This window comes from Bos grunniens, chromosome 10 (genome assembly GCF_055505025.1).
Source record: "Bos grunniens cultivar Pamir isolate PY7600 chromosome 10, Bosgru_T2T1.0, whole genome shotgun sequence".
In the NCBI taxonomy this organism is placed as follows: Eukaryota; Metazoa; Chordata; class Mammalia; order Artiodactyla; family Bovidae; genus Bos; species Bos grunniens.
Window position 1 is genome coordinate 71,761,562 of NC_141174.1, and position 27,473 is coordinate 71,789,034.

Here is a 27,473-nt window from a genome sequence, read left to right on the forward strand (position 1 = left end):
TCAGTGAAATTGTAAAATACAAAATCAATATATAAACTCTATTGCATTTCTATATGCTAATAAACTCTCAGAATAAAAATTCAAAATATTATCCAATTGACAATTGCATCAAAAAGAATAAAAACCTAGGAATAAATTTAATTAAGAAGGTGAAATACCTGTACTCTGAAAACTATAAAATATGTATTTAAAAAAATAGTGAAGTCACAAATAAATTAAAAGATATTATGTGTTCATGGCTTGTAATAATATTGTTAAAATGTCTAAACTACTCAAAGCAATCTACAGTTTTAACGCAACCCTTATCAAAATTCCATTGTCATCTTTTACAGAAATAGAATGAACAATTCAAAAGTTTGTTAGAATTCACAAAAGACTCCACATAGCCAAAGCAAATAAAGTTAAAGTCTTTATAGGCTCATATTTCAAACTACATTGCAAGCTATGATCATCAAAACAGTATGGTGTTAGCATAAAAACAAACACACAGATCAGTGAAACAGAGAGCCCAGAAGAAATAAACTTACACATACACAGTTAATTACTTTATGACAAGTGATCCAAGAATTTACAATAGGGAAAGGACAGTCTTTTCAATAAATGGTACTGGGAAAATTGAACAGCCACATACAAAAGAATAAAACTGAACCAATCTCTCACACTATACATGAAATTAATTCAAATGAATTAAATATTAATTAGAAGGTAAGACCTGAAACCATGTTGGTCTATGGAAATGAATTTTTTGGGATTTGACACCAAAGCAAAGGCCACAAAAGCAAAAATAAGCATGTGGGACTATATCAAACTAGAAGACTTCTGCACAACAAAGAAAACCATCAACAAAATGAAAAGGCAATTTACCAGATAGGAAAAATTATTTGAAAATTGTATCTGCTAAGAGGTTTATATCCAAAATATGGAGAACTCATACAGCTCAATAGACAAAATCCAAACTACCCAACTGAAAAATAGGACAGAGAATACAGACAGACATTTTCCAAAGAAGCCATACAGATGGCCAACAGGTACACGAAAAGATGCTCAACATCACTAATCATCAGGCAAATGTTAATCAAAAAGCAAGGTGAGATATCACCTCACACCTGTCAGAATGGCTGTTATCAAAAAGTAAAGAAATGACAAGCACTGAGAGGATACAGATTAAAAAGGAACCCCGATGCACTGTTGGTGGGACTGTAAATTGCTGCAGCCTCCATGGAAAACAGCACAGAAGTGCCTCAGAAATTAAAGTACTATATGATCCAGCAATTCTTCTGGGTATTTAATCCAAAGAAAACAAAAAACACTAATTTGAAGAAAAAATGCACCCCCATGTTTACTGCAGCATTTCTTACCATAGCCAAGATATGAAAACAACCTAAGTGTCCATCAGTGGATAAATGGATACAGAAAATGAGGCATGCATACACACCAAGAAACATTACTCAGCAATAAAAAATGAAATCTGCCCATTTGGACAACACAGATGGACCTTAAGGACATTATGCCACGTGAAGTAAGTCAGACAAAGACAAGTACTGCATAATTTCACTTACCTGGGGAATCTAAAAAAAGTGGGCTTGAGCAAATGGGTAAAAAGTTACAAATTTCCAGATAAAAAACAAATGACTTGGGATTATAATGCACAGCATGGTGACTATAGTTAATAAGGCTCTATTGCATATGTGAAATTTGTTACAAGAGTAGACTTTAAAAATACTTATCACAAGAAAAATAGATTTTGTAACTCTCTGGTGACATATTAACTAGACTTATTGTGGTGATCATTTTGCAATACATAAAAATATCAAATTATATTGCACCTATGTTATATTTCAATCTTGATTTTTTTTTAAAGATCTGAAATATTTTTAATGCTTTGGAGTAGCATTTGGTTTGGTTATAACACAGTGCTGAGATGGATCTTAAGTTGGAAACATAAAATTCCGGTTTTACTCAGATTTTGGGTGCAGAGTTCTAGGGAGAGTTCAGCTAGAATAAGGCAAATAAAAAATCATGTCTCACTTCAGCGTCTCAAAACAAACAAACAGAGCACCAGGAAGCCCCACTATGGACTTGGTGTCAAATTGCATTCCATAAATTAGAAGACATTTTCCATCTCCTCAGGGTCACGGCTGTGGAAGCAGCCCAGGCCATCACTGTAGCTGCTTAGGAGTTTGGTATTCAAATAGTCAATGTGGAGACAACAGGAGATAAGACAAAAGCACCAGCTGCTATCACATGGCCATAAAAATGCAACCAACCACATTGTGAAAGACACGGCATGGAAGGCATGACAAGAGGCGCCACATACTGGATAAAAGGGGGGGAAATGGCCATTTGTGACTACATGGGAATCAATGCAACATGAAATCCATCCTAGTGGGCTTTAGCTGCCACAAAGTAGGTGGCTTAAATGTAGCTGTTCTTCTCATAGTTCTGGAGATTGGAAGTCCAAGATCAAGCTAAGTCAGTTTTTATTTCTCCTGACACCTCTCTCCTTAGCTTATAGATAGCCAACTTATCTGTGTCCTCACATGTCCTGCACATCCTTGATGTCTTTCTTCTTATAAGGATACCAATCATATCAGATTAGTGTCCACTCTTATGACATCGTTTGAACCTCAATTGCTTCCTTCAAAGATCTTATCTCCAAATAGTCACACTGGGGGTTATGGTATCAACATAAGAATTTTGAGGCATCACAGTTTAGTCCATAACACCATTCCATACCTATTCTATAAAAAACTGTATTATTTATATGCCCCCCCAGCCCCACCCAGGGTCTTCAGGAGGTTGGAATTCTACTGCGTAAACTGGGTTAACTCTTTTTAAATAATATTATATTTTGCTAACTCATCTTGAAGCTGCTTTCATGGTTAATTTGAATATTTGAAAACTATTAAGTAAGCTACTAGCTCTTTTTAATTTTTTAGAAAAGTAGCAGCAACATACAAAATCTTACTACTAAAGACAGATAGAAATATCATTTTTGCACCCAGACCATGTTCAAAGAACTAGTTTGAATAAATTCACCATTTTTAGAACCACAATGTGTAAATGATCTCATTTTAACTATATAAAATAATTTATAAAACTTGAACAGTTTTATCTATAAATGAATGACTATTTCTTTTTTACAATGCAACCTATATGTGGTTATACTTATGGGGGAAACAAAGAAAATTTTAGGTTCAAGCAAAATGCTGATTTCCAAAGTCTCAGTCTCAGTTCAGTCTCTCAGTCATGTCCAACTTTTTGAGACCCCATGAACCGCAGCACGCCAGGCCTCCCTGTCCATCAAAACTCCTGGAGTTAACACAAACCCATGTCCATCGAGTCACTGATGCCATCCAACCATCTCATCCTCTGTCGTCCCCTTCTCCTCCTGCCCTCAATCTTTCCTAGCATCAGGGTCTTTCAAATGAGTCAGTTCTTCGCATCAGGCAGCCAAAGTATTGGAGTTTCAACTTTAGCATCAGTCCTTCCAATGAACACCCAGGACTGATCTCCTTTAGGACGGACTGGTTGGATCTCCTTGCAGTCCAAGGGACTCTCAAGAGTCTTCTCCAACACCACAGTTCAAAAGAATCAATTTTTTGGCACTCAGCTTTCTTTATAGTCCAACTCTCACATCCATACATGACCACTGGAAAAACCATAGCCTTGACTAGATGGACCTTTGTTGGCAAAGTAATGTCTCTGCTTTTTAATATGTTGTCTAGGTTGGTCATAACTTTCCTTCCAAGGAGTAAGCATCTTTTAATTTCACGGCTGCAGTCACCATCTGCAGTGATTTTGGAGCCCCCCAAAATAAAGTCTGACACTGTTTCCACTGTTTCCCCATCTATTTGCCATGAAGTGATGGGACTGGATGCCATGATCTTTGTTTTCTGAATGTTGAGCTTTAAGCCAACTTTTTCACTCTCCTCTTTCACTTTCATCAAGAGGCTCTTTAGTTCTTTTTCGCTTTCTGCCATAAGCGTGCTGTCATCTATATATCTGAGGTTATTGATATTTCTCCCGGCAATCTTGATTCCAGTTTGTGTTTCTTCCAGCCCAGCACTTCTCATGATGTACTCATGTTAAATAAGCAGGGTGACACTATAAAGCCTTGATGTACTCCTTTTCCTATTTGGAACCAGTCTGTTGTTCCATGTCCAGTTCTAACTGTTGCTTCCTGACCTGCATATGGGTTTCTCAAGAGGCAGGTCAGGTGGTCTGATATTCCCATCTCTTTCAGAATTATCCATAGTATATTGTGATCCACACAGTCAAAGACTTTGGCATAGTCAATAAAGCAGAAATAGATGTTTTTCTGGAACTCTCTTGCTTTTTCGATGATCCAGCGGATATTGGCAATTTGATCTTTGGTTCCTCTGCCTTTTCTAAAACCAGCTTGAACATCTGGAAGTTCATGGTACACATATCGCTGAAGCCTGGCTTAGAGAATTTTAAACATTACTTTGCTAGCCTGTGAGATGAGTGCAATTGTGCGGTAGTTTTGAGCATTCTTTGGCATTGCCTTTCTTTGGGATTGGAATGAAAACTGACCTTTTCCAGTAGCAGTTGGCATTCTTAGGTAGTTTTAGAGAAAAGTCTCTGTAAATTCTTAGTCTATCATGCCTTCCAGACGAGGGAAGGTGTAACAGGCTGTATGATGGCCTTGGGCCCAAGCTTTAAGCCTCCATGCTCTCTAAGGATGTCCTCAGGCAGTTGCTGTTTTTGTTACGTCATTAATTTAGCACCCTACACAATTTTAACTGGTTTTGTTTATGTCATTTAATTTTCTCTTGAGGTTTAGTACTACACATTTTTCAGAAATGAAATAAACTGGGTCACTGCAGTTGCTCAACTCATTCAGGTCATGGCCCAAATGCATCTTAGCTGCTGGAGTTGACCACAGCACACCATGGGTTTTGTATTTTGTTTTGTGTTTTCATTTAAATAGTTTTATCTCAATATGTTAATATTCAGGGCACTTTAAAGCAAATGTATACTTCTAATCAGAATTTTGGTAACTGGTTTTAAAGTGTTAACTTGAGTGTTTTTTCTCATTGTGACTTTCAAGAAAAAGTACTGAAGTGAAGTGAAGTGAAGTCGTTCAGTCGTGTACGACTCTTTGCGACCCCATAGACTGTAGCCTACCAGGCTCCTCAGTCCATGGGATTTTCCAGGCAGGAGTACTGGAGTGGGTTGCCATTTCCTTCTCCAGGGGATCTTCCCAACCCAGGGATTGAACCCAGATCTCCCGCATTGTAGGCAAACGCTTTACAGTGATTAAGAAATGCTACTTTGATTAAATTCTTTATCCTTAATAATCTGAGACATCAACCCATGGATACCTTCTATGTCGGTTTTACAGTATTTTCAAGTAGCTTTGGCGTGTTTATCTTCTGACTTTTGGTCATGTGTTTACAAACCCAACGTGAAATTCCATTATCCCACCTGTGCTTCTGACTGCTCTAAAACAGTCAGACAAATCAAAGAACCAACCAGTGGTACAGTCTGCATGAGTCAGCAAGCTAGAGGAACACAGTGTATTTACTCAGTATTTTCTCCACAAAAGCTCAAGTAATTTGTGATCCAAAGAGGATCTGAAATATGAGGCTTCTAAGACATGTTTTAAGATGTTTTCTGTTATCTCCCAAAGCTGAATACTGTGATGGTGATAGCATCCAGGGCAGAGTTTTGATATAATTATGTCTAATTCTCTGTGATTTGAAATATTTTATTAGCATTTTTACAGAGCATGTTTTGACCTAATCCCAATTAATTAACTAAAGCTTCAGCATAGGGGTAATAAATAAAATTAATACAGTATTTAAGATAAGTGGCACGGGGCAGTCTCTCCATGGATTGTGGAATGTGTTAAGGTTTTGTCTTTCATGTCCACATAAGAGAAGAACAAGGAAAGCTTAAGGGAAAGGGCTCACTAAAAGTCCTTTGTCTAAAAAACTCGGGAAGTTTGACATCTTATTCTTCCTGACCTCTAAATGATCACCACTATAGCCAGGAATAATGTTTTTAACATGCAGTTTGAACCTGGCCCAATATTTTAAATTAAATCCACAGATTAAACCTTCTTATAAATTTCCTGGTTCCGTTGCATTACATTATTGGATATATTTCTGTTTCCTTTGCTTTCATAGACCTAAATAATGAAAACTCTTTATAGTTCATCCAAAGCTCACTGACTCTGACATGTGGAATTCACATTTTGTGAGTAATTTCCAGGGTACTTCCTATTTTTCTGCTGAGTTATATGCCAAGATAACTTTTGAAAGTTATAGCCACATGGGTAATTGGCAGCTATCCAGGTTTGTGTTAGATATGTTATGGAAGTGTTTCTGTAAATTAGGAATCCATGCAAACAGGTAAATTTTATTATCTAATAATAATTCTCATTGGAAGTATTCTTTTACTTTACCTCCCTTTTTCATGTATTTACATGAAATTGCCTCAAATGATGCTTTCTCTTTTCTCTTAAAGAGCCCATCAATAGATATCCAAAGACAGCCATAATTAGGTAAGCTGGCCAATTAAATAAGGAAACACAATATCTTGTTAGCAATTGGCATCAACTGTTGGGTGACATTTTGATAAACTGCTTCAATATAGTGTATAGCATTTTGGTGCCTTTTCACTTCTTAAAAGGTCAGTCTCTGTAACATCAAGATAGCTGATATTTAAAGGGTATAGGAAAATTCAAATAAATAGTCTGTTCTACTTCTATATCTTTCTTCTTGCAGTAAAATCCCTGAAAATCTACTTGGCTTTTTTATTATTAATATTGTACTTATTGAGGTCTCCATTATTAGAAGGGGATAATGATATATCTTTTTTTTCTCTAATTCTGATTTGCTGTCACTTGAAACCTCACTCTATATTTTCAATAAAGAATTTAACGTTGACTCATTTGGGAAAATTTGTGTGGTTACAAGTGTTTCCTTTCCTAAGATAGAACTAAAAATATTTCTAGAACAATACCCATTAGTGAGACTTTTAGGAAGCCTCTTCAAACCACTGTAAAGAGTGTGCCCTGCACTGCTCACAGGTGGGAATCAACCCCACCAAGACTCTAGGCTGGTGTTTCTTACAATAAAAAGAAAGAAAGTGAAGTTGCTCAGTCGTGTCCGACTCTTTTCGACTCCATGGACTGTAGCCCACAGGCTCCTCCGTCCATGGGATTTTCCAAGCAAGAATACTGGAGTGGGTTGCCATTTCCTTCTCCAGGAGATCTTCCCGACCTAGGGACTGAACCCGGGTCCTCCGCATTGTAGGCAGACACTTTACCATCTGAGCCACCAGGGAAATTTCTTACAATATGACCCCACAAACCATCTACCTTAAAATAGCATCTGAAAAGTGCTTTATCAAAAATGCAGATACTTGAGTTAAAGTCCAGAAGAACTGAATCAGAATCACTGAAGGTGGAGCTGAAAATGCCTATTTTTTTTTCTTTAGCCTATTCTTTTTTTTCTCTATTATTTTTCAATAATAATAAGATCTCCAGGTAATTCTTAAACTTACTTTGAACAACACAGCTCTGTGCAAATGGGGGACTTAGAACTAAATTCTATCTCTCTTCCTTCATACGTATTAAACTTCTCACATCTCATCCAGCAGGGAAACCACTTCTATCTAACACAGCTTTAAAACGAAAAAACAAGTTGCCTTTTTCTAAAATGACGCATCTTTGACTTTTTATCCAGACTGTTGCAAAGGATCTGTCTTGCGCATTGTGTACTCCTCATGGACATTTTGGGGCTGTGTATAATATCATTTTATTGGGAGTGGATAATTTTTCTTTTCAATTGTCCTATGTAGTGTAGGAAATGTCACATAAACTTCTTTTACAGCTTTGCTAGAAAGGTCTGAGAGCTAGAGCAAATACATGTCTGTGCATGAGCAGAGCCCTATCAGGGCTTTGCTGAGCATGAATTGGTTGAATCAGCCAGTGGTCCCATTGTTCAGTCCATGGCCCACAAGAGTGCAGGTGGCATAACTCCTCTTTCAAAGAAGTAAGGCTGTATCCATTTTATCCTTTACCCAGTACATAATAAGTTTTATTCATTCTAAATAATATTTGATATTTAGCTCAACAAATGTTGTAGTTAAAGGGTTCCAAAAAAGCAATCTCCCGACAACAAAATAGTTGAAAATACATTGCATGTTAGTCAAATCAAGGGCTTCCCTGGTGGCTCAGTGGTAAAGAATCTGCCTGTCAATTCAGGAGATGCAGGTTTGATCCCTGGGTCAGGAAGATCCCCTGGAGGAGAAAATAGCAACCCACTCCAGTATTCTTGCCTGGGAAATCTCAAGGCTAGAGGAGCCTGATAGGCTACAGTCCAGGGGGTCACAAAGAGTTGGACATGACTTAGCAACCAAACAACACCGACAAATTGCAGGAGGTTAACAAGGCTGGAACGTGTTCACGCCCAGTCTCCTCATTCCTAAAAGCACCTGCCATGGAGCTCAATGCTTAAAGAGCTGGTAAGATCCTAATACATGTGAGGCCCAGGTGATGGACACTTCACACATCTTATGAGTCCTTATTTAGCTTTGAGAAGGAAAGTGAGGTATATCTGTCTATCCTCACTCAGATCACACCCATAAATCTGTATAGTTTGTTTAAAAGGAATGTTTAGCGAGCTTCAGCTATAATCTATTGTCCTGCTGCCTAGAACATATTCCTTCCTCCTAGGGTCCCTCCTTCCTATGTGCCGTTAGCTCTGAGATACTGGATATTTTATCAATCTACATTGGGAGAATTTATCGTTTCTTTGATTCTTCAGGTTCAGGATCCTGTGCCAAACTGGCTTATTTGTGACAATTAATATTTTGTGTTTTTCCTCATATGGTTTGGATCTCCTGATAAAGACTGGGCTTCCTACTTGACCCTATCTAACAGCTAGATTCAGTACTTAGCCAAAGCCACTGACCTTTCCCATTCTTGAGTGTCTGTAACCTTCCTTTTCCTGAGCACTTGTTTGCTATAGATAATATTTGCCAAGTTTTCCTAACCAAGTGACTCCTGGATCTGGTACGTGGCCACTGGCTATCATGACTTTATACTGACAGCAAAAGTAAAAATTACTGATTGTATGTGAATATAACCCAGTTCTCAAATCCCTTTAATGATTTTTCATTGAATTACATAAAGCGCAAGAGGAATTAAGAAACAAGTAGTTCATATTGGGGGTGGGGTGGAGAAATTAATATGTATGGAATGCCTGCTGAGGATTGGACATGTTATCTTCCTTATGGTAAGAAAACACTTCTTGGTAATGGGAAAAGGAAAATAGAGCACATCGAACAGTAGATAAAGTGATAAAAATTACTTTAAGAACAAAGTATGAGAGCATATCATTTTAAAGAAAAACTGTGTATAAGAAGGTGAAATATGAAAATAGTCAAGAGACACACAGGAATAATTCAATATTAAAAATAATGCTTCAGAGGAAAGTTCAGAAATCATATTCAGAAGTTGAAATGTTCACCCTTTAAACAATGAATGTAATACTCATGTCTCTCTTGTTTATTAGTCTATTCTCTTAACATATTTTTTGACACATGATAGGAGCACCAAAATATTTCTTTAATGAATGAATGAGATAATTTCCCAGTCAGCAAAGTAAACTGCATTATGCAGTGAAAGTATACACAGTGACATGAGTGCATTCGCTAATATTTTAAAAAATAACCTGAACATTGTGTCCAAAATAAATGTGGGTTTAGGAAATACATTTTGCTAGTTGATATTTTTCCAATAAAGGTTAAAGATATTGGTCATCTATCTGCCTGTTTTCTTCTAAATATATTAAAAGCTTTACTGTTTCTTAATGCATTATTCTTTATGCATGAACTTACTATTTCTTTGCACAGTAAATTGTTCACATTATTTAGAGAAAATTTGTCTTTCTGCTAAAAACTTTTGCATTGTATATACAGTGTTACTTATTGCTTGGATAATGCCCTATTAATTTCAATGGATTCCTTTTGACATAAAAATGGATTTGCACTGAAGGGCAAACACCACCTCCATATGTATCCAGGCTGCATTACAATTGAATCCATCACATTATACATTTATAGGTGTCTACCCCTGTTACACTGCTGAAATGGCCTGCCATAAAAAATGGCCATGTGAAAAGCTGGTTTAAATTTCATGCATTTTTACTTGCAAAGTATCTGGATAGATGAACAGAAGCCTCCAAGATGAAATCTTTTCCTACATGAATATGCTAACGTGACTCGCTGGAAGCAACACCTCAGCACTTCGTCCAGTGCCTTTTCTTTAGTTTCCAATGACAGATTTGTTTTAGGGTCAGCATGTTGGAAAGCAGTAAGAATTTATTTTTTCAGGCTCACAGTGGTAAATGGCACATTGAGAGGGGAAAATATAGTCTCCTCTGTTTTCTTTGGCACCACTGATGCTAGTAAATGAGAGAGGACCCCTATATGGAAATCAAAAGTTTAATTTAGCATGTAGGACCTTTTGGATGATATCTTTTGAAATAATTGATTGGTATACCTACTAAAGTTTTTAGGCAATTAAAATGTCTTCATTTTCCTTATTAAACATGGAAAATGATGTCTATGAACCTGACTTCAGGTATGGAAGCAAAACATGATCCTCATATGAAACATAAAAACTAGACTTAATATGTCCTTCTGTTTGGGGTACCTTAAAAGTGAGGGTCCAGAGTTTAGAAGAACATCAATTTTGTGGAATTTCATCAAGTTTCCTAATTTTTCTTTAAGTAAATACTCTCAAATAGAGGCCAATGAAATATAACAAAATAACATACTAGTTGGAGAAGGGAATGGCAACCCACTCCAGTGTTCTTGCCTGGAGAATCCCAGGGACGGCAGAGCCTGGTGGGCTGCCGTCTACGGGGTCGCACAGAGTCGGACACGACTGAAGCGACTTAGCAGCAGCAGGAGGAAAAAGAAAACACTAGATCCCTATCTATGACTTAAACAAGAAAAAGTGTTGGCTCATGTTTTGAGATTTTACTTCTTGAATAATAAAAACAAAATAAAACAGGGGGTGACAAAAACACATCAGATTGGAATCAGAATATTTGGGTTTACAATCCAGTCCTGTACTTTCTAGATCTACAGTTTCAAAAAGGCACTGGGCTTCTATAATATGACATACTTTACATATAAAATGAGGATATTCCATAAGAAGTTGCTCCATATATTTTAAAAAATTAAAGCCAGCATTTAAAAATCAATTTTTGCATAAAAACATAGATTTATGGTCTCAGTTGCTTTATATGTAAAATGGGGATAAAAATAATCTACTTTTGTGTCCTTTATATAGAGTGAATAAGGTATATATTATATATTTTGAAAATTTGAAATTAATATTATTTACCATTTATTAAATTCATATTATTCTTGATTTTAGTAGCTTCTTTTGTCTCTATTTTAGCTCTACTTTTCTTCTTACAATTCCAGGAATTAACCATAATATTTTATTCTTGATGCTTTGAAGACTACAGTTTAGTTGGGCTTGACCCAGGAAATCTGACTCATAACTTCTTCCACTCAAATTATTAAAATATGACTTTATTTATTGTAATGTATGAAAGGAATATAAATGAGGCTCAGGGTACATCAGCTCCCATATATGAATACACATGGGTCTACTCATGTATAAGGGGACATGGAGTGAATTTTGAGATGATAAAGACATGGATAAAGTTTAGTTTCTTTTTTCTTCCCTTCTATCAATAAAAGCTATTAAACGCATAAAATGTAAAAATAATACATATTGATGCAGATTGAACTGGAAACTTGTGAAATTTTAAATATAGGGGCCATAATTACTCTTTGTCCCTCAATATGTTAAAATATATTTTATTAAATTGTATTGTAACCCTCGAATCAGTCTGGTCTTTTTAAAAGGGGTTTTTTACGGAAGTTAGTGGAATCAAAGATAAGATTAAAAATTAGCAGTACCTTAAGTTACAAAAGACTTGTAAAACTCTTTCTGTAGCTGGGAGTTCGAGAACCAACTATTAATCATGTTATAACTACGAAAGATATAAATGTGTGCCGAGCATAAAGAATTCAGTTCAGGTCTGCTGGCCCAAATACAATGGGCTGAATAGCAAAGTCCTGAGATCTCTCAGATGCATAATGTTCTTACAAATGGCCCATGCTATGCTAATAAAACTATTGTGACTCGGAGCTTTTGCAGGAGAAACTGACAGATGAGGCCGAGTTAAGTACTTTTTCAGACAAGCTACTCCAGTAAATCATTAAGGCGCACAAACAATCATCCTTCATCAGTGTGCAATTTGTTTCATAGCAATTGCAAATCGAAAACAATGTAAACAAACAAATCGACAACTAATGAACATCCCCCACCGCTCACTGTAAATAGATCTACAACTTTAGAAGAACACTTTATCCAACACATTGTCAACTCATTGTAAACACATCTACAACTCATAAACAACTCATTACCCAGTCTGTTGTCACCTCATTGCAATTAAAGTTGAATGTTAACTGTACTGTATGTTCCCGCTATGAATCAGATTATACCCTAAGAAGAAAATGCTAAGGAGAGCCTGTTCAGAAATGAGAAGCCTTTTATTTTACTTTTCTCCCACATCTGCTTGACTTTTAAAATTACTTGACCAGGCTCACATAGAAATTAAACTGAATTTTAACCCTTTCCTCAGGTATCCTACATTTTCCATTTGCATAGAGAAGCCAGTGGTTTCATAGCACAAGTTTCTTTCATAGAGGAAGAGTAAATGTGTAAAGTATTCCCCAAGCAGTAGTAAAACTCACAACTTTTACTGTAATTGCTTTGTGTGAACTGCATTTGGCATCCCTACCTGGTATATAATCTTTTGGTTGGGCCAGTGCTTTTTACAATTTACAGGATGAATATTTTTGGAAAGCAAATATGAACTTATGAATGTCACCACACTTCTCTTGTAATGTTAATTTTGCCTAAGATTTTAAGTGGATTTATTTTCACCATTCTGATTTACATAGTCCTTATATCACATAGGGTGTATTGTCATATTATGTGTATGTGCTTATGTATAATATATGGGTAAATAGATATACAACACATAAGTAGACTTTTTGGCATCATTTGACCCATTACAAAGGGTGAGTCTTTGAGGTGAGGGTGCAATTTTACAGTAATTTTTTTTTTTTTTTTTTCTGATTGAGATTAAGCTTTCTGGGTTACTCTGTGTGGAAGATAGAAGGATGTGAACTGGGATTCTACTAAATGAAAATGACCTAGACATTCAAGATACAATCCAATATTTTCAACTATATTTATAATTTAACATGTTTATGAGCATCTTGTTCATACCAGTCAACACAAAAGGGCCATGGTATAAGTGAAAAACAACAAACAGTGAAGAGGTCTTGATCCTCTGGACAATTTTGTTTCTAAAGAAATACGATATTCCTCAAAGTTGTACTCCAAAGGGTGAGTCACAGATTCCTTCCTAGGAAAGATGATCTCTAGAGGTCTTTTGAACTCTAAATTTTATTTTTAATATTTTAAGCATCTATGATATAGCTATCACTGAGGTGCTTGGGAGGACACATAAGAAGAAATTATTTTTTATCTTATGAAATAGTGGGATGCATTAAAGCTTTGCAGTCAGATACTGAATCTGAATACAATTCTGTCACCTCCTGGCTATGTAATGCGTCCTTTCTGAGCCTTAGTTTCTATACCAATAAATTGAGCATGTGGAATTATTGAGAGAGTTAAAGATTCAAATACTTGTCAGATATCTAGTACAATGCTCAGTGCTGAACAAGTGTTCAATAGATGGTAGTGGTTATGATGATGACGATAATCAAAGTAGTTTATAGTTGCTCTCTAGAGAAAAGCCAGACTAATAAAAAACTCATTTATCCCTATATCCTCTTTCATATTCTCTTGTCATTATAGAGAGGGCATAACATTATACATTATTCACATTGCTGCTGCTGCTGCTAAGTCACTTCAGTCATGTCCGACTCTGTGTGACCCCATAGGTGGAAGCCCACCAGGCTCCCCCGTCCCTGGGATTCTCCAGGAAAGAAGACTGGAGTGGGTTGCCATTTCCTTCTCCAATGCATGAAAGTGAAAAGTGAAAGGGAAGTCACTCAGTCATGTCCGACTCTTAGCGACCCCATGGACTACAGCCCACCAGGCTCCTCCATCCATGGGATTTTCCAGGCAAGAGTACTGGAGTGGGGTGCCATTGCCTTCTCCGATTATATGTTTGAGGAGGGCCATGAATTTTCTATTTCCTTTTTCTGTGACATATTCTGTGATGAAGCCATCCTAAGTACCCTAAATATTAAAGTATGAACTCCAAATTTAAATATTATTAAAAATAAGGATGACATTTTTACTGCAGAAGAGACTTTTGAAATTTTTATCTTTATGCTATTAATATACTAAATTATTATAAAGAGAGTATCTTGTTACAGTATAGAGAGCAGTGCACTATGAACTGAGAAGGTTTTAGTCTTAGTTCTGCCCATAAACAAGACATTGAGCTTGAGCAACTCCCTTAACTCATCTAGATGAAATTAAGTATTTGGTTCCCATTTGTCGTTCCCATTTCTCACTCCAAATTCCTTTCAGATCATTTACTCATATAACTGATCACCTCCAGGTGCTAGGAACTCTTATAAACACTTGGGATCCATTCTGAGCAAGACAGACAAGTCCCTGTCCTCATGGAGCTGACATTCTAGTGGCTGAGACAGATGAGCACATAAGCAAGTTAAAGCAATATCAAGTAAAACTGGGGTAAAGAATGAAGCACGTAGGAGGTTTGAGAGTAATGGCAAGTCATACTTATTAAGACAGAATGGTAAGAAAAGTCCTCTCTAATGATGATGATATTTGATTAAAAAATTGAGTGCGAAAAATGTCATGCATTTTTATAGTAGACTCATTGGCTATAGAATACAAAGATTAAAATGTTACATCTTTCTGTTTTCCTCTGTCTCAAGGCTAGCAGAATCCATTCCTACCATTCTCCATAGCCTCTATCTTTTAAGGTAGAGGGAAAATGTTTCTCTCTCTACCCCAGCACCCTCAAATTTATCATTCCTATCCTCTGTCTTCATCTGACATCAGAAAGTAAGTTTGTAACATTTTTAATAAATTTAGCCCATAGCAGCAAATCAAAATATTTATTATAAAAAAAGAATATGATAGAAAGAACACAAAGAGGTCAACTATTTGAGAGAGAGAGTTGCAGGATATGAAGTCAGGGACTTATCAAGAGCTGAATTATGTAGGCTATTCCATGCCAGAAGAAAGGCTTTGGGTTTTGTTCTGATCAAGATAAGGTTCTACTGGAGCTCTATGTTGAATAGACGCTGACAGAGCACAGGTAGAGCAGAGACCAGCCAAGAATCTCTTGCAGTAACCCAAGCAAGAGATGATAAAGGTTTAGAGGAGTATAGTATAGGGCTGGTGAAATGTAGTTGGATTTGTGACTTTTGAAGATCTAGGACTCAGGACTTTTTGATGGGTTGGCTGGTGGCATGGAAGGTGAGATGAAAAGAGCATTTAGTGTCCTGCAGACCTGAATGTACTTGACTATTATGAATTGGAAGACTTTAGGCAAGTCAGTTAATCTCTCTGACCCTCAGAGTTCCCTCATCAATTTGTTATGAAGATTAAAAGGATTGGATGGAATATAGTCACCTCACAAAAATATTAGCTTCTATCTCTTAATCCTTCCTTTACATTCCAAACATACTAGAAATAGTTCTGAGATAATGACACAGATCCTTTTATCTTGTGACTGCTCTCAATGATAAACAGAAATTTTTAAAATAAATTCTGAGACAAGTAATGAAAAAAATAATGCATGTGATAAAAAACTAAAAGGTAATATTAGATTATCCAGAAAATTCTAGAAACCACTTTTTTTGACCCAAATTGTGGATTCTTAGTAGTAATAGCTGCAACCTTACAGGTATGAGTCATCAAAGAGGCTTCCAATAGAGCTAGCTGTGTGCTGGCAGCAGCATTGGCTTTCCTAAGACCTAATGCCTTCTGGAAAAGTTGGATCTGGCTCCAAAACGGCTGCCAGCTTTCCCTGAAGTCACAGCAATGCAAATGCTATATTTCCTTGGGACATTCTGATCAAGTATTCTTTTTCTTCTCACCCCTCCAAAATATCTATTTGTCTCTGGACAAAGCAAACCAGCATGAAAATATTAACTATCAAAATGGTCTCAGGTTATCTGGTGCTCAAATCAATTATGAAAAGAAAGTGACTATTGCAAGATGCTTTCTAGAGAGGTAAAACTTGTGGCCACAGACTGAATTTCTAACCTCAGTGAACAGAGAAGAGATAGAAAACACAGTAACATGATAAAAACCTCTGTTTATTGAGGACTCTCTATATTCCAGATCTTTTATATTTAATAGCTTATTTGCAAAACTCCTCTGTGAAACATGTACTCGCCTTGTAATTCTTACTTCCATAAATAAACTGAGAGATGGAGAGGCAATTTTTTTTTTTTTTTCCCTGAACTAAGCAGTGGCCAAGCCAGGATTTGAACCCAGGTCATCTGGCCCTGGAGGCTGCACTTTGAAGTATTTCTCAATATTGCCTCGATCATTGTGTTCAGAAATGTATCAACTTATATCAAGCCATTAAAAACATTTTTCTGTGTTAGAAACAGCATCCCATGAATACAGAGAGAGAAGGTGAGCTAAGAGGCAAACAAAGGTCTGAAAGCTTATTTACACTCCAGACTTGTGTCTGGTAATCTTTACCATTTAAAGGACCCGAGTCCCTAGTGCTGTAGTATAAACCACGTTGTTTTACATTTCTCTGAGAGAGCCTTTAAGTCAGCTGTTCTCCCCATTGCCAGTCAGGTCAGAGCTTCTGGGTGGCCTTCAAAGGGAAACTCAACCAGAATAGACTGAAGAATTTATGGAATAAAAAGAAAGGATGACAAGATCTCAGCAGGGAAATAATATTATACCTTCCATGTGAAAATTCCCAGAAAAAAATATGTTCCTTCTTAGCTCTCAACTCTCTCTTTCCTCTCCACTCATTCTTTGTCCTATACACCCAGATTTTTCTTGAAGCCTATTAAATTTCCAGATGAAAATATGTGTTCAAAATGTGCTAATACTGTACATGTGTACAAAACAGATGTATGCACATTATGCTCTAAGTCCTAGGCATTTAAGACACATAATTGCTAAGATTTGAATCCTAAACTTTAATTCAAGCAGGATACTATATAGAATGTTGTTCCACATTATATGTACTTCAAAGTCAAGGAGGTTGGTGCTGATTTAGAACCTCTATAAAAGTATACATAAATGATTTTAACAAATGTTCTGTTTTATTTTTTTCTTTCCGGTTATTTTTTTTTTTTAAGATCTAGGCTCCTCATGATATGCATTCTTTCAGTGAATCATGCTGCTTATAAAATTTACAGTTGATCTGTAGTTAAATCATATGCACTTAAATCATAATCATTCCTGGAAACAATAGGAAAGGAACCTTTTCATAAATTCAAGTCAACCTTGCCCTGCCAGTATGGAGCTCCTCAGAGCCACTGACATTTCAGGTTATACACTGTCCTTAAAACAAGTGAATTCTGCCAACCTCCACACCATCTGGTTGTTTTTTCAACACTTTACATAATGCATCCTCCTTACTACTTCTGCACTTGTTTTTGTTCTTCTGCTCCTTTTAAGTCATGTCAGAATTTGCCTATTTTGTCACTCAATGGAGACTTATCTTAGAACTTTCTTCTAAATCTTGGCTAACTTCAGACTAAATTCCAGATAACTAGGTGGGATTGAAATATGTATGTAGAGAAATTTTAGATGAAACATTTGTTGCACAAATGGATATGATTTTTAACAAATCCTAGTCTTCATTTGATTAATTTTGTTTTGGTTTGGGTTTGACTTCCTAAACAAGATCATAGCTATACAGACTTTTAATATCCCTTTATCCTCAAAACTGAAAAAAATCAAATCATAAAGCAAAAAAAAATTCATTACTAGGTACCGTGTTTTAATATCTACCCACAGTGTTTTTATGCTATTCACATAAAACTTGGAAAATGCAAAATAAAATAAAATAAAATAAAAGTCACTGACACTAAATTTTCTTTGAAAACATAAAATGTCCTGTGTGTTAGACATTTAGACTATTTTCTGTTTTACTGTTGCAAACTAAACAATAATGAATATTCTTTAATATAAGTAGCTGTTACTTGGGATTTAAAACAGAAAACATATCTTCAACCATTTGTCATCAAATTTCTATATCCACAGGGATTTCTCAGAATACAGGGATTTCTCAAAAATTAGTTTAACTGCACACTCATAGGTCTTCTTATCTAAAACAAGATTATCTAAAGAAGTCAAGTTTTAAAAGCATGCATTGCAGTAAGTGCTGTTATGAAATATGTTTATAAAGTATATTTTAATTAACTTTTCAAATCTGCTTATTAAATTTACACAGAGGGGACTAATAATGGTATACTTTGTAAATAAGTATCTTTCTGTACTTAGCATGGAAAATGTCTATGAGAATCTTGTAGGAAAAAATGCAAGCAGTTTTTATACTCTAGCTATCATAAATGGTGAAAATGAATATCAAACATGTATAACTTACCTTATAAAAATAAATGTGTTACTTATCTATAATTTGGTTAGATTTTTTTTTAATATATAGAGTTTGATCACTATATACAGTTTTATAATTATTTTAATTCTAGTTTTCACAAAGAAATTAGAAAATTTTTCATAACCATGAAAGACTTGGGACTCTGAATGAGATGTTTCAACTGTCAGACTAGTGACCTTTGTACTCAGTGAGTGATGGATTAGGAGTGAAAGGGTTAAGCTGTGTGTGTCCTGGCACACTACAGCCAGGAAGTAAGTTCAGGACACCATAGTTCAGATAGGTCATACCCTAGTGACGTCAAAGATCAGGGAAATTAAGCGTTCAGTGATCTGGGGACCTAGAGGAACATGCCCTGGAGAATTTCAAGGAAGCAAGGTATAAAAACCCTACTTGGAGCTAGGGGCCAGGTTATTGCACCAGTCCTGGCCCAGAACAGAGATTAATGTTGTAATCCTAAACCACTCATCTAGCATGGTGCTTTCTGTCCCTGAAAAGGCTTGAACTGGTCATGGAGAAAAAGATGAAGGGCCTCTTTCCTTGAATTTCCATGGCCTAGTTAATCAGAGCTACTAAGGCACAAGATTTGGAAGCCCACAAGAAAACATTCAAACCAATGGAACAATCCAGGCTTGGGTTGTTAGAAGGGTTTGGAAACAGATTAGAGGACAGATTCCATTAGACCTTGACCCACCTGAATCTTGGCTCCCAGGCTACAATCCATTAGCTCATACATAGCTTAAAATAGAGTTATCAGAATCAGGTCTTTCAGGTGGAGTAAAGATGTATGAGAGAAGCATAATAGTCACTGAGGCAATGTGATATACTGTTGGAAAAAGCACAGGCTTTGAGTCAAAACAGCCAGACTAAAATCTTATCACATTTATTAAATGTGACATTAACTCACTGATCTCTTTGAACCTCTTTTCTCTTTCATAAAATACTAAGCAACAATACCTCCTTGTAGTTTCTATCATGCATTAGAGATAATCTAAACATGAGGAAAGACCCATGGGATATTTATAATAAGTAGAAGGTATTATTATCATTTGTATTACTACCATTACAGTTATTTAAATTTTTACAGAGTAAATAATAGAGATTATAATAATATAATAAATAGGCAGCCAACAATTCTCAAATAACCAACAAAATCCAATGGTAACTCCCAAAAGTTTAATAATTTTTACTCCATTCTGAAGCTTTCAAGGACCTAGTATAGTAAGGATTTGTCATTTAGAGCCAAAGTCAGAATTGCACAGGTGAATTTTTTACATAAGTGAAATAGTCATAGATGCCATTTACTGAGAACCTGCTTAATTATAGGCACTATGTATTAGGTGAACCCCACGTATTCTTGTTTTATATTCACAAAACTCTGTAAGGTCGGTATTATTATCCTATTTGTTGTTGAATGAATGAATCAAGTACTTTATCTATGGTTACCTAGTTGGCAAGAGGTGGAACTAGAAATTGACATATGTTTAAAATGCAAGGCCATAAAATATGCACCTTGTGTTCATCTGAGGCTTATTTCAGTTCAATTCAGTCGCTCGGTCGTGTCCGACTCTTTGCAACCCCATGAATCGCAGCACGCTAGTCCTCCCTGTCCATCACCAACTCCGGAATTCACGCAGACTCACGTCCATCGAGTCAGTGATGCCATCCAGCCATTCATCCTCTGTCGTCCCCTTCTCCTCCTGCCCACAACCCCTCCCAGAATCAGAGTCTTTCCCAATGAGTCAACTCTTCGCATGAGGTGGCCAAAGTACTGGAGTTTCAGCTTTTAGCATCATTCCTTCCAAAGAAATCCCAGGGCTGATCTCCTTTAGAATGGACTGGTTGGATCTGCTTGTAGTCCAAGGGACTCAAGAGTCTTCTCCAATACCACAGTTCAAAAGCATCAATTCTTCAGCACTCAGCCTTCTTCACAGTCCAACTCTCACATCCATACATGACCACAGGAAAAACCACAGCCTTGACTAGATGGACCTTTGTTAGCAAAGTAATGTCTCTACTTTTCAATATGCTGTCTAGGTTGGTCATAACTTTTCTTCCAAGGAGTAAGCGTCTTTTAATTTCATGGCTGCAGTCACCATCTGTAGTGATTTTGGAGCCCCCAAAAATAAAGTCTGACACTGTTTCCACTGTTTCCCCATCTATTTCCCATGAAGTGATGGGACCAGATGCCATGATCTTCATTTTCTGAATGCTGAATTTTAAGCCAACTTTTTCACTCTCCTCTTTCACTTTCATCAAGAAGCTTTTTAGTTCCTCTTCACTTTCTGCCATAAGGGTGGTGTCATCTGCATATCGGAGGTTATTGATATTTCTCCCAGCAATCTTGATTCCAACTTGTGCTTCTTCCAGCCCAGCGTTTCTCATGATGTACTCTGCATAGAAGTTAAATAACTAAACATGTGTTTATATACGTTGACCCTTTCTCTTTCATTAATATTGAGTCTTGTGATTCTGAGTATTCTGAAATTCCTGGGATGAGTCAGGGGAAATTTACTAATTCCTTCAGTAAGCAATCGTTCTGGTGAAGGCAACAGCAACCCACTCCAGTACTCTTGCCTGGAAAATCCCATGCATGTAGGAGCCTGGTAGGCTGCAGTCCATGGGGTCATGAAGAGTCGGACACAACTGAGCGACTTCACTTTCACTTTTCACTTTCTTGCATTGGAGAAGGAAATCTCAACCCACTTCAGTGTGCTTGCCTGGAGGATCCCAAGGATGGCGGAGCCTGGTGGGCTGCCATCTGTGGGGTCGCACAGAGTTGGACACGACTCTGAAATGGACTGCAATGGGTGAATTTAACTCAGATGACCATTATATCTACTACTGCGGGCAGGAATCCCTCAGAAGAAATGGAGTGGCCATCATGGTCAACAAAAGAGTCCAAAATGCAGTACTTGGATGCAATCTCAAAAATGACAGAATGATCTCTGTTCGTTTCCAAGGCAAACCATTCAATATTACAGTAATCCAAGTCTATGCTCCAACCAGTAATGCTGAAGAAGGTGAAGTTGAACGGTTCTATGAAGACCTACAAGACCTTTTGGTACTAACACCCAAAAAAGATGTCCTTTTCATTATAGGGGACTGGAAGGAATGCAAAAGTAGGAAGTCAAGAAACACCTGGAGTAACAGGCAAATTTGGCCTTGGAATACGGAATGAAGCAGGGCAAAGACTAATAGAGTTTTGCCAAGAAAATGCACTGGTCATAGCAAACACCCTCTTCCAACAACACAAGAGAAGACTCTATACATGGACATCACCAGATGGTCAATACCGAAATCAGACTGATTATATTCTTTGCAGCCAAAGATGGAGAAGCTCTATACGGTCAGCAAAAACAAGACGAGGAGCTGACTATGGCTCAGATCATGAGCTCCTTATTGCCAAATTCAGACTTAAATTGAAGAAAGTAGGGAAAACCACTAGACCATTCAGGTATGACCTAAATCAAATCCCTTATGATTATACAGTGGAAGTGAGAAAAGATTTAAGTGCCTAGATCTGATAGATAGAGTGCCTGATGAACTACGGAATGAGGTTCATGACATTTTACAGGAGACAGGGATCAAGACCATTCCCATGGAAAAGAAATGCAAAAAAACATAATGGCTGTCTGGGGAGGCCTTACAAATAGCTGTGAAAAGAAGAGAAGCAAAAAGCAAAGGAGAAAAGGAAAGATATAAACATCTGAATGCAGAGTTCCAAAGAATAGCAAGAAGAGATAAGAAAGCCTTCTTCAGCGATCAATGCAAAGAAATAGAGGAAAACAACAGAATGGGAAAGATTAGGGATCTCTTCAAGAAAATCAGAGATACCAAAGGAACATTTCATGCAAAGATGGGCTCGATAAAGGACAGAAATGGTATGAACCTAACAGAAGCAGAAGATATTGAGAAGAGATGGCAAGAATACACAGAACTGTACAAGAAAGATCTTCATGACCCAGATAATCACGATGATGTGATCACTGACCTAGAGCCAGACATCCTGGAATGTGAAGTCAAGTGGGCCTTTGAAAGCATCACTATAAACAAAGCTAGTGGAGGTGATGGAATTCCAGTCGAGCTATTCCAAATCCTGAAAGATGATGCTGTGAAAGTGCTGCACTCAATATGCCAGCAAATTTGGAAAACTCAGCAGTGGCCACAGGACTGGAAAAGGTCAGTTTTCGTTCCAATCCCAAAGAAAGGCAATGCCAAAGAATGCTCAAACTACTGCACAATTGCACTCATCTCACACACTAGTAAAGTAATGCTCAAAATTCTCCAAGCCAGGCTTCAGCAATATGTGAACCGTGAACTTCCTGATGTTCAAGCTGGTTTTAGAAAAGGCAGAGGAACCAGAGATCAAACTGCCAACATCCGTTGGATCATGGAAAAAGCAAGATAGTTCCAGAAAAGCATTTATTTCTGCTTTATTGACTATGTGAAAGCCTTTGACTGTGTGGATCACAATAAACTGTGGAAAATTCTGAAAGAGATGGGAATACCAGACCACCTGATCTGCCTCTTGAGAAATTTGTACGCAGGTCAGGAAGCAACAGTTAGAACTGGACATGGAACAACAGACTGGTTCCAAATAGGAAAAGGAGTTCATCAAGGCTGTATATTGTGACCCTGCTTATTTCACTTATATGCAGAGTACATCATGAGAAACGCTGGGCTGGAATAAACACAAGCTGGAAACAAGTTTGCCGGGAGAAATATCAACAACCTCAGATATGCAGATGATACCACCCTTATGGCAGAAAGTGAGGAGGAACTCAAAAGCCTCTTGATGAAAGTGAAAGTGGAGAGTGAAAAAGTTGGCTTAAAGCTCAACATTCAGAAAATGAAGATCATGGCATCCAGTCCCATCACTTCATGGAAATAGATGGGGAAACAGTGGAAATAGTATCAGACTTTATTTTTGGGGGCTCCAAAATCACTACAGATGGTGACTGCAGCCATGAAATTAAAAGACGCTTACTCCTTGGAAGGAAAGTTATGACCAACCTAGATAACACATTGAAAAGCAGAGACATTACTTTGCCAACAAAGGTTCGTCTAGTCAAGGCTATGGTTTTTCCTGTGGTCATGTATGAATGTGAGAGTTGGACTGTGAAGAAGGCTGAGCACTGAAGAATTGATGCTTTTGAACTGTGGTGTTGGAGAAGACTCTTGAGAGTCCCTTGGACTACAAAGAGATCCAACCAGTCCATTCTGAAAGATATCAGCCCTGGGATTTCTTTGGAAGGAATGATGCTGAAGCTGAAACTCCAGTACTCTGGCTACCTAATGCGAAGAGTTGACTCATTGGAAAAGACTCTGACACTGGGAGGGATTAGGGGCAAGAAGAGAAGGGGACAACAGAGGATGAGATGGCTGGATGGCATCACTGACTCGATGGACATGAGTCTGAGTGAACTCCGGGACTTGGTGATGGACAGGGAGGCCTGGCGTGCTGTGATTCATGGGGTCGCAAAGAGTTGGACATGACTAAGCGACTAATCTGATCTGAAGCAACTTAGCAGTAGCAGCAGTAAGCAATTTTTGAATCTTTATTCTGTGCCTGCATTCATTAAGGGCTTAATAGCTTGAGGTTTTTGGCTTTTTTTATGTTGTTATGAAATAGGATGACTGCAATATGAAATGGGTTTGGAGGTCAGAAATGAGGTCAGGACTAGCGATGGAGGTATGTAGCTTACTGGCACACAGAGAGTACTCAACAAATATATCTATGAAGTCAATTAGTCCATCAATCTCAGAAATGGATGGGTTTATTGAAGGGTAACTTATATAGTAAGAAGAAAGGTAAAAATAGAGACTGAAGAGCATTTAAAGATGAGTAGAGGAGGTCATAGCACATTGAAGTAAGAGAAAAACTGGGAAAGAATGTCAGCACTAATCATATAGCCCAAAGTAAGCATGATCTTCAAGAACTGAGTGACTTTTTCCAGTTCTATTATAGCCAGGGCAACCATTGAAAAGCATACAATGTCCTTACTACGGTGGTGAAGCTAGTTTTTTAGGACTAATGGTGTCAGAAACCATAATGCAATGTGTTTTAGGAATAAAGAGATGGTAATGTAAGGGATGTAATAGACATTGTTCTTTCAAATACTTTATCTGTGAAGGTAAGTGAAGTGGTGATGCAGAAGGGTAGAGAAATTTTAAAATAAGAAAGAAATAAAAACATCAATGTGCTGGTGAAAGCTGAGGCTGAAGATAAATATGAACTATGACAGAAGTCTTTGAGGGAATTAGGGACTGGCTTGGGGTTAGACATGGGATCTAAGGAGTAGGTAGCCATTTTCTGCCTTGAGTAAGAGGATATAATCTTAGATCAAGATTTGAGAGGTGAAGATGCCTTGGCAGAATTATAAATTGAACATATTCTTTGAAAGGCTGGAGTATGAACTTGAAGAAAGTAGGAGAAACCTGAAATAACTGTAAAGCAGATTAAAAAAACTGAGTTAGCAGGCAGTGTGGAGAATTTTACTAAGTTCTGATTCCTGATTGTTGTTTTTTTCTATTTGGAAACAATTCTATAAAACGCTTACAGATTTCTTTACAGCTTTCAGATTACCAATCAGTTGAAGGTCAAATAATTTATACTAGGGTATTTTGCTGGAAGGAAGACTTAGGTTTTCATTATTTTTGCAGCTAACTATTGTGCAACATTCGGTGAAACATGCATCTTCAATAATTAGTAATGATATATTCGTTCTCAACAGTGATGTTTACAATAGTAATGAAAGTGTATGATGCTGCCAGTAAAATGATTGCCATTTTCCCCCCAATTTGCAGCAAATATACAAGAGAAATGAAGAGTAATATTTTACAAATAAATGTATTATAAACAAAGGCATGATTTTATAAACATGAATATTACAAAACTCTAACAACTTAATGGCTTAACAGGTCAAAAACAGGTTCTTTAGTGCTATTGTGCTCTATACATCACTTCTAAAATCAACCCCTGTGAATTCCTCGGCAGTCCAGCAATTAGGACTTGGCACTTTCACCTCCGTGTGCTCAAGTCCTGGTCAGGGAACTAAGATTCTGCAAGCCACTCAGCGTGGCCATAGACACACACACACAAGTCAGTTCCCAAGATTAGTGAATTTTTTCCCCCTCAGTTTTGGTTTGAAAGAAGTTAAAAGATTTTTTATTATGATGGATATCATAAACTACTGAGATAGAAAAAACAGAATTGATATATTCTAAATAATACTCATAGAGTCAGATTTCATAGCATCTGTACAGTTTACCTAAGATCTATTTAGCAGTTCTCACCTAGCCATTAACATTTCTTGGTGGGTCCTCACCTCATTGGAGGGATTAATTTTGACAAGGAGGATAAAATTCTTCAAATTACTTCATGACACCTTATGTAGTAATATAAAAAAAAAAAGTCTTTGGAGGGACTCAGCCCCACATATACATGTATCCATTCTCCCCCCAAATCCCCCTCCCACCCAAGTTGCCACATGATATTGACCAGAGTTCCATGTGCTATACAGTAAGTCCTAGTTGGTTATCCATTTTAAATATAGTAGTGTCTACATGTCCATCCCAAACTCTCTCTCTCCCCTTCATCCTCCTCTCCCCCAACCATAAGCCCTGTAGGTCTGTTAAGTCTGTTTCTGTTCTGTAACTAATTTCATTTGTATCATTTCTTTTTAGATTACACATACAAGGGATATCATAGGATATTTCTCCTTCTCTGACTTACTTCACTCAGCATGACACTCTCTAGGTTCTTACTCCTAACCTTACAGAAAGGGAAAAAGCAACTTATTCGGTTGTATAAGTTCAGAATCACTACTCTTGAATGCACTTGAAGGAAAAGGTGATAAGGTGAAGCCCTAGTGAAACAGCTGATATGAAGTGTCTCAGAAGTCCAAAGTCTCTTTGAGATTTCCCTGGTGTTTCAGTGGTTAAGAATCTGCTTTGCAATGCAGGGGATACAGGTTTAATCCCTGGTCAGGGAACTAAAATTCTACATGCTATAGCCTCAAGCACCACCTCAAGCTGCAAAGTTCTGATGAAGCCAAATAAATATTCTTAAAAAAAAAAAAAAAAAGAACACCATCAAAGGAACCTACCTCAACATAGTAAAGGCCATATATGATAAACCCATAGCAAACATTATTCTCAATAGTGAAAAACTGAAAGCATTCCCTCTAAGATAAGTAGTAAGACAAGGATGCTCACTATTATTCAACAAAGTTTTGGAAGCCCTAGCTATGACAACGGAGAAGGCAATCGCACCCCACTCCAGTACTCTTGCCTGGAAAATCCCATGGATGGAGGAGGCTGGTGGGCTGCAGTCCATGGGGTCGCTAAGAGTCAGACACAACTGAGCGACTTCACTTTCACTTTTCACTTTCACTCATTGGAGAAGGAAATGGCAATCCACTCCAGTGTTCTTGCCTGGAGAATCCCAGGGACGGGGGAGCCTGGTGGGCTGCCGTCTATGGGGTCACATAGAGTTGGACATGACTAAAGCGACTTAGCAGCAGCAGCAGCTATGACAATCAGAGAAGAAAAAGAAATGAAAGGAATCCAGATTGGAAAAGAAAAGTTAAACTCTGTTTTCAGACAACATGATATTACACACAGAAAACCCTAAACACACTATCAGAATACTATTAGAGCTAATAAGTGAATTTAGTAAAGTCACAGTATACAAAATCAAGATACAGAAATCACTTGCATTCCTGTACACTAACAATAAATCAGAAAGAGAAATTAAGGAATCAATCACATTTATCATTTAAAAAAAAAAAA

At 37.2% G+C, this 27,473-nt stretch overlaps 1 long non-coding RNA gene across 7 annotated transcripts in view; it reads right to left on the minus strand.

The window, feature by feature from the left end:
• LOC147364805 (uncharacterized) overlaps positions 1 to 27,473 on the minus strand; it is a 131,121-nt gene that overhangs the window by 63,653 nt on the left and 39,995 nt on the right. The window contains exon 4 of one of the 7 annotated variants that reach the window (XR_015135013.1): positions 16,470 to 16,947. The exons of 5 other annotated variants lie outside the window; for them this stretch is intronic. This is a non-coding gene — a long non-coding RNA (uncharacterized LOC147364805). Of the gene's footprint in view, positions 1 to 16,469; positions 16,948 to 27,104; positions 27,212 to 27,473 lie in introns of those variants that run through there. One more of the 7 variants, XR_015135015.1, reaches the window with a different exon arrangement.